The sequence below is a fragment of the Fomitiporia mediterranea genome (genome assembly GCF_000271605.1).
Source record: "Fomitiporia mediterranea MF3/22 unplaced genomic scaffold FOMMEscaffold_5, whole genome shotgun sequence".
Lineage (NCBI taxonomy): Eukaryota > Fungi > Basidiomycota > Agaricomycetes > Hymenochaetales > Hymenochaetaceae > Fomitiporia > Fomitiporia mediterranea.
The window spans coordinates 3,411,333-3,420,009 of NW_006760390.1; positions in this window are offsets into that span (position 1 = coordinate 3,411,333).

Below are 8,677 nucleotides of genomic sequence, written 5' to 3' on the forward strand. Positions count from 1 at the left end.
CCTTAGAATAATACTAGAACTGGTTACTTACACTGAGTAGAAGACACACACTATTTCCTTCAACCAAGCTATAGTCTGAATGTGTTAAGTCTGTACAGAACACTTATATATACATTTAGCTCTAACAGTTCTGAGTCCTCAGATTAATCTGCCTGTAATTTATAATCAATCTGTTCTAATAAACATTAAAGAAGCCTAAAAGTAAGGAGTATACTTTACTTACAGAAAGTTAGAGTACTAAATTAAGAACTGCTTACAAAAGTAACAGTACATCTGTCAGGTTATTAGAGTAATAACAAGTAACAAGTAGGATTTATAGTAAGAAGCCTTTTCTACAAATCTGGAAGTCACCTTAGAACTCTCAGACTCTAACTATATACTCTAGGATTTTGTAGAGGCCTAATAGTAAATGTAGTACTAAAGGGCTATGACTCAGATTTTTTAATAGTTACTTTTGATTTAATAGACACTATAGGATTAGAAGTAAATAAAGTAGAAAAAGTAGAAAAAGTAGAAAAAATAAATTAACAAAATTATTTATTAGAAAGAAAAAAGTTGAAAACAAAAGTAGATAGTTCTCCTATTTCTCCTAATTCTTTTGATTCTTCTCTTTACACTTTATTCAAGTCTAAATCTGTATAATCTAACTTACTACTTCTACATTCTAAGATCTTAGAATGTTTAAAACACTATTTAGTCCTGTTTACTATTTAGTAGTTTGTTTATAGTATTAAGTAAGGATAGTCTTAACTGAGTTTACAGTTAAGGACATAAGTTTGTTCTTGTTAAAAGAGAGAGGTTAATAAGAAAATGTTAGTACATATACTTACTCTCTTAGATAATAAGGTTGTACAAGCTGTACATTCTCTTTAGAACAAGTAGTAGTTTATTTAAGAATGTTTTAAACACTAGCTCTAAGTTCCTGTCCTCTTAGCTCCCTTCTCAGAATCCCTCTAGATCTAAACAATGACTCTAGTAGACAGTAAATACACTAGTTTATACATTAATAAGGCTTTTGTGTAGGAACACTACCTCTCTACTTAATGTGTTCTACTTTCAATCCTAGTATACAATACAGACAGAACCCTAAACTAGAATAGTCAGATTACTAAGTTTGTCCAACTACAGATAACTATTCAGGATTATGAGGAAAGTATTAAGTTTAGAGTTACTAACCTTAGAAAGACAGACATCTTTATTAGATTCAAATAGTTTAAGGCTTACAACTCTATTATTAACTAGTTAGAGTAAACACTTATGTTTAATTAGTGTTTTAAGTCTTACAGTTATCTTACACTACTATTCTAAGTAGATACAGACACTTCTAATGTTACTAACAGTTCTAATAAAGGTGACTAGTTGTTCTTCTTTGACTAGAATAAATATGTGAATACATATTCTAGTTAAGGTAGAATAAAGTCAATCTAAAGAATGTCTGAGACAGAACTAGTTTAGAACCCTCTTAGAACAACTCTACTCTAGAATGTATATAGACTTAGCCTGCCAGATTTTGTCTAAGAGTTTCTTAAAGTCTTTAGTAAAGAGGAATTTAACTAGCTTTCTAAACACTGTCTCTAGAACTATACAATTAAATTAACTAAGGGTTTCTAATCTAAGGATTGTAAGGTTTATTTACTTAATAGAGACAAGTAGGAGGTACTTAACAAGTTCCTTTAGGAAAATCTTTAGAATAGTTAGATCTGACCCTTAAAGTCCTTTATAGTCTCTCCTTTCTTCTTTGTCAAAAAGAAAGATAGGAAGCTCTACCTAGTTTAGAATTATTATTGTCTTAATAAGAGTACTATTAAAAACAAGTACTTACTCCTCCTAATTTAGAAGCTTATTAATAAGACACATACATTTAGAGTTTTTACTAAGTTAGACATTTGATAGGAATACAACAATATTCAGATCTGAGACAAAAATGAGTAGAAGACTGTATTCTAAACTAATTACAAAATGTACAAACTGACTATAATGTTCTTTAAACTAACTAACTTACTTACAACATTCTAGTCATTTATAAATCACATTCTTACAAATCTGATTGACTCAGAGTATGTTAGTGTGTATCTAAACAACATTCTAATCTTTACCTAAACAGTTGAGTACTATTACTAACTAATCTGAGTAGTTCTATAATAACTCTAAGATAATAAACTGTTCCTCTAAAAAGTAAAGTACTCTTTTGTACAAGAGTTAGTAGATTATCTAAGTTTTATAATTGGTAAAGGAGAGGTCTGTATGAATCTAGCAAAGGTAACTGTAGTTCAGAACTAGTTACAACCTTAGAACCTGAAACAGGTTCAAGCATTCCTTAAGTTTGTAAACTATTACTAATACTTTATTTAAAGCTTTAGTACTATTGTTTAACCTCTTTACAATCTTACTAGTAAAGATGTTCCTTAGTAATAGGATGATTAGTAACAGTCTGTGTTTGAGTCTCTTAAGTAGACTATTACTAGTAAGTCTGTATTAGTAGTTCTAACAATTGTAGACAAGTTCTAAGTTAAAGCTAACTCTTTTAACTTTACAAATAGAGTAGTATTGTTTTAGTTTATTAACAAAAAATAGTGTCTAATAGTATTCTGATCAGAATCCCTCTCTGTAATAGAACAGAACTACTCTATCTATAATAAGGAACTCCTTGTAATTGTCTGTTCTCTAAAGGAGTAGTGTTAATATCTCTTTAGTATTATACAAAAGTTTAAGATTTAGAGTAATCACTTTAATCTCTAGTACTTCTAAGCACCTTAGAAGCTCAACTACTACTAAGCTTACTAAATGTTAAAACTGTAGAACTACAACTTTGTACTAACTTACAAACTCAGAACACAAATAACAAAAGCTGACTTACTCTTAAGACAAGTAAGTTATAAAAGGAGGGAGAATAATAATAAAAATCTTGTTCTCTTAAACAATTCCCATTTTGTGTCTAAGACAATCTAAGAGATCTAACTCAAATCTGAGAATGTTGACTTTATTACCTGTATATAGTAAACTCTAAGATACATACAGGACTAGGTTATAGTAAAGTAGTTAGAGAAGTAGGTTAGAGATTAGGAGAAGGATAAGAATAAACAGGTTTACTAGAAAGGCTAACTATATGTTCTAAAGGATTAGAAACTGTAGGAGGACATTGTCTAAACTTATTATAATAATCTAACTGTAGGACATTTAGGCTAACACAAAACACAGGAACTTATTACTTAGAACTACTAATAGTTAAGAATATAGAGAGAGATCCTAAAGTATGTAACTAGTTATAATATGTACTAACAGACTAAAGCCTACTAAACAAGAGTTTAGACTCTCTTACATTTGTATTAGATCCTAAATCACTCTTAGAAAGAAGTCTTAGTAGACCTAATTAGTAAACTATTTAAGTCTTAGAGTTATAACACTATTTGTGTAATTATTAACTAATTCTCTAAACAAGTCTATACAGTTCTGACCTGAACAGAACTTACTTCTGAAAGTATAGTGTGTATCTATTAGAATCATGTTTTCTAGTTATACAGACTCTCTTAGAAGCTTATTCACAATTGTAGACTATAATTCAAGTTAAAATTTATATAAAACTTGTATACACTTTTTAGAATTTAAGAGAACCCTTCTACTATATATTATCTATAAACTGACAGTTAAACTGAGTAAGTCAATCAGGAGATCAAGCTCTACCTCTAAATGTTTATTAATTATTAGTAATCAGATTAGTCTGAATAGTTAGCTTTGACAGAATTTGTATATAATAACTAGTAATACTCTATAATAGGACAATCCCTGTTCTTCCTTAATTATAAGAGACATTTATACTAGGGAACAGTTCTAAACTAGAATAACAGTTCTGAATCTATAACAGACTTTGTAGAATAGATATACAGAACTAGAGAGGATATACAAACTCTTTTAGAGAAAGTAGTATAAGTTATAAAGTAGAACTATAATTAGAAAAGGTCTGTAACTAAGGATTACTAGCTTAGTAACAAGGTTATACTAGAAGCTACTAATCTAACCTTAGATTGTTTAATAAAGAAGTTAAACAACAAGTACTTTAAACCCTTTATTATTAAAAAGAAAGTTAGTACCTTTGTCTACAAACTCTAACTTTTAATAATATGAAAGTATATACACTTAGTGTTAGTAACAGTATAGAGGGGACCTGAAGGCTTAGTAAGGGGACCTAGGCTACAACTATCCTACATAACAGAAATACAGAATGTAAGTACTAGAATATAGTTAAAACTTACAAAACAGGTAGAGAGAGAGAGTAAGACAAGAGTAGAGTATATAGAGTAAGTCTAAAAGTACAGGACTATCTAGAGTAGACAAGATTAAAACTATAGAACTAGTCTAATCTTGTATACTTATATATACTAAACTATACAAGAGTACTTAGAAAGTATAAACTACTTAAGAATAATAAGTTATAAAGAATAAAAGAAAGGAATGTTAAAAATAAAGGTATAAAGAATAAAGGGATAGACAAAGGGTAAGAGACTATAGAATAAACAAAGAATGAAGGAGTAGTTAAAGGAATAGAATAATAAAGTAAGGAAGGGTAGTAGTAAGAGTTAGTATGTATATAGTTTATAAATAGTACTCTTAAAGGATAGAAGTCCTGAGTTCTAGTATAGAAGAGTGTAAAACTCTTAGAACTAAAGGTATAAGAGTAGAAAACTATAACATTACCCTCCCTCTAAAACCAATTGTCCTAATTAGTAAACATTAAGCTTGGTTAGTAGCTCAGGTATAAGTTAGAATAGTAGGGTTTAGATATTTGTAAGGTAGAGTTAATACAGAGTACTCAGATAAAGTTAATAGAAGTCTTAAATTGTTTTAGTAGTATGAGTAAGATTCTTAGTAGGTTCCTAAGTGTGTTCTTCAACTAAGTATCCTTTCTAGTAGATAAGGAACTTGAGCTTTCTGTGTACTAGCTTAGTATCTACTATATACTCTACTTTATATTCTAGTTTGAAACTAATAAGTTCTAGTAAAGGTAGTAAGAGTCTTTGTTATAAAGGAAAACTTAGATTATAGTACTAAGACAGTAGAACCTTGTTAAACACTAAGTGTATATACTTCTATGTTACTAGAAGTTAGAGTTTGTAAACAAAGGTACTAACCTTCTTTTTAATAACAAAGGGTCTAAAGTACTTGTTGTTCAACTTCTTTATTAAGTAATTTATAGTCAGATTAGTAGCTTCTAGTATAACTTTGTTACTAAACTAGTAATCCTTAGCTGTAGACCTCTTCCAATTATAGTTCTACTTTATAACCTGTACTACCTTTTTTAAAAGAGCTTATGTGTCCTCCTTAGTTCTGTACATTTATTCTATAAAGTTTGTTACAGATTCAGAACTACTGTTCTAGTTTAAAACTGTCCCCTAGTACAAATGTCTCTTATAATTAAGAAAGAATAGAAACTGTCTTATTATAGAGTATTACTAGTTATTGTGTACAAATTCTGTTAAAGCTAACTATTCAGACTAATCTAATTACTAATGATTGATAAACATTCAGAGGTAGAGCTTAATCTCCTGATTGACTCACTTAGTTTAACTGTCAGTCTGTAAGTAATAAGTAGTAGAAGGGTTCTCTTGAATTCTAAAAAGTATATACAAGTCTTACATAAATTTCAACTTGAATTATAGTCTACAATCATGAATGAGCTTCTAAGAGAGTCTGTATAACTAGAAAACATAATTCTAATAAATACACACTATACTTTTAGAAGTAAGTTCTGTTCAGGTTAGAACTGTATAAACTTACTTAGAGAATTAGTTAACAATTACACAGATAGTGTTATAACCCTAAGACTCAGGTAGCTTACTAATCAGGTCTACTAAGACTTCTTCCTAAGAGTAATCTAGAATCTAATACAAATGTAGAAGAGTCTAAACCCTTGTCTAGTAGGTCTTAGTCTGTTAGTATATATTATAACTAGTTATATACTTTAGGATTTCCCTCTACATTCTAAACTACTAGTAGTTCTAAGTAATAAGTTCCTGTGTTTTGTGTTAGCCCAAATGTTCTATAGTTAGATTGTTATAATAAGCTTAAATAATATCCTCTTACAGTTTCTAATCCTTTAGAACATACAGTTAGCCTTTCTAGTAAACTTGTCTATTCTTATCCTTCTTCTAATTCCTAGCTTACTTCTCTAACTACTTTACTACAACCTAGTTGTGTGTGTGTCTTAGAGCTTACTATATATAAGTAACAAAGTTAACATTCTTAGATTCAAGTTGGATCTCTTAGATTGTCTTAAATGTAAAACAGGAATTGTTTAGAAGAACAAGATTTTTGTTATTATTCTCTCCCCTTTTGTAACCTACTTGTTTTAAGAGTAAATCAGCTTTTGTCATTTGTATTCTAGGTTTGTAGGTTAGTACAAAGTTATAGTTCTATAGTTCTAACATCTAGTAGACTTAGTAGTAGTTAAGCTTCTAAGGTACTTAGAAGTACTAGAGATTAAGGTAATTACTCTAAATCTTAAACTTTTATACAATACTAAAAAGATATTAACACTACTCCTCTAGGGAACAGACAATTGTAAAGAGTTTCTTATTATAGATAAGGTAGTTCTGTTCTATTACAGAGAGGGATTCTGATCAGAACACTATTAGACACTACTTTCTGTTAATAAACTAAAACAGTACTACTCTATTTATAAAGTTAGAAGAGTTAGCTTTAACTTAGAACTTGTTTATAACTGTTAGAACTACTAATACAGGCTTACTAGTAATAGCTTACTTGAGAAACTTAAACACAGACTACTACTAATTATCCTATTACTAAGGAGCATCTTTACTAGTAAGATTGTAAAGGGGCCAGGTAATAGTACTAAAGTTTTAAATAAAGTATTAGTAGTAGTTTACAAACCTAAGGAATACTTAAACCTGTTTCAGGTTCTAAGGTTGTAACTAGTTCTAAACTATAGTTACCTTTACTAGATCTATACAGACCTCTCCTCTACTGATTACAAAGCTTAGATAATCTATTAACTCTTATACAAAAGAGTATTTTACTTCTTAGAGGAACAGTTTATTATTTTAGAACTGTTATAAAACTACTTAGATTAGTTAGTAATAGTACTTAACTGTCTAAGTAAAGATTAGAATATTGTCTAGATACACACTAACATACTCTGAGTTAATCAGATCTGTAAGAATATGATTTATAAATGACTAGAACATTATAAGTAAGTTAGTTAGTTTAAAGAACATTATAGTTAGTTTGTACAATTTATAATTAGTTTAGAATACAGTCTTCTACTCATCTCTGTCTCAGATCCAAATATTATTATATTTCTATCAAATGTCTAACTTAGTAAAAACTCTGAATGTATGTGTCTTATTAATGAGCTCCTAAATTAGAGGGAGTAAGTACTTGTTTTTAACAGTACTCTTATTAAGATAATAATAATTCTAAACTAGGTAGAGCTTTCTATCTTTCTTTTTAACAAAGAAGAAAGAGGAGACTATAAAGGACTTTAAGGGTTAGATTCAGCTGTTCTAAAGATTTTCCTAAAGGAACTTGTTAAGTACCTCCTACTTGTCTCTATTAAGTAGGTAGACTTTATAATCCTTAAGTTAGAAACCTTTAGTCAATTCAATTACATAGTCTTAAGAATAGTGTTTAGAAAGCTAGTTGAATTCCTCTTTACTAAAGACTTTAGAGAACTCTTAAACAAAATCTGGCAGACTGAGTCTATGTGTGTTCTAGAATAGAGTTGTTCTAAGAGGGTTCTAAACTAGTTCTATTATAAACATTCTTCAAATCAACTCTGTTCTACTTTGACTAGAATATGTATTCACATATTTATTCTAGTTAAAGAAGAACAACTAGTCACCTTTATTAGAACTGTTAATAACATTAGAAGTGTTTACATCTACTTAAAACAGTAGTATAAGATAGTTACAAGACTCAGAACACTAATTAAACACAAGTGTTTACTCTAACTAGTTAATAATAGAGTTGTAAGCCTTAAACTATTTGAATCTAATAAAGATGTCTGTTTTTCTAAAGTTAGTAACTCTAAACTTAATACTTTCCTTATAATTCTAAATAGTTATCTGTAGTTAGACAAACTTAGTAATTCAACTATTCTGGTTCAGAGTTCTGTCTATATTGTATACTAGGATTAAAAGTAAAATACATTGAGTAGAGAGGTAGTGTTTCTATATAAAAGCCTTATTAATATACAAACTAGTGTATTTACTGTCTACTAGAGTTATTGTTCAAATCTGAGAGGATTCTAAGAAGGGAGCTAAGAGGACAGGAACCTAAAGCTAGTATTTAGAATATTCTTAGATAAACTACTACTTGTTCTGAAAGGAATGTACAGCTTGTACAGTCTTGTTGTCTAAGAGAGTAAGTATATATACTAACATTTCCTTAGTAACCTCTCTCTTTTAATAAGGACAGACTTATGTTCTCAGCTGTAAGCTCAGCTAAGACTATCCCTACTTAATACTATAAACAAACTACTAAGTAGTAAATAAGGTTAGATAGTGTTCTAAACATTCTAAGATCTTAGAACACAGAAGTAACAAGTTAGATTGTATAGATTTAGACTTGGATAAAGTATAAAGAGAAGAATCAAAAGAATCAGAAGAAATAGGAGAACTATCTACTTTTGTTTCTAACTTTTTTCTTTCTAATAAATAAATTT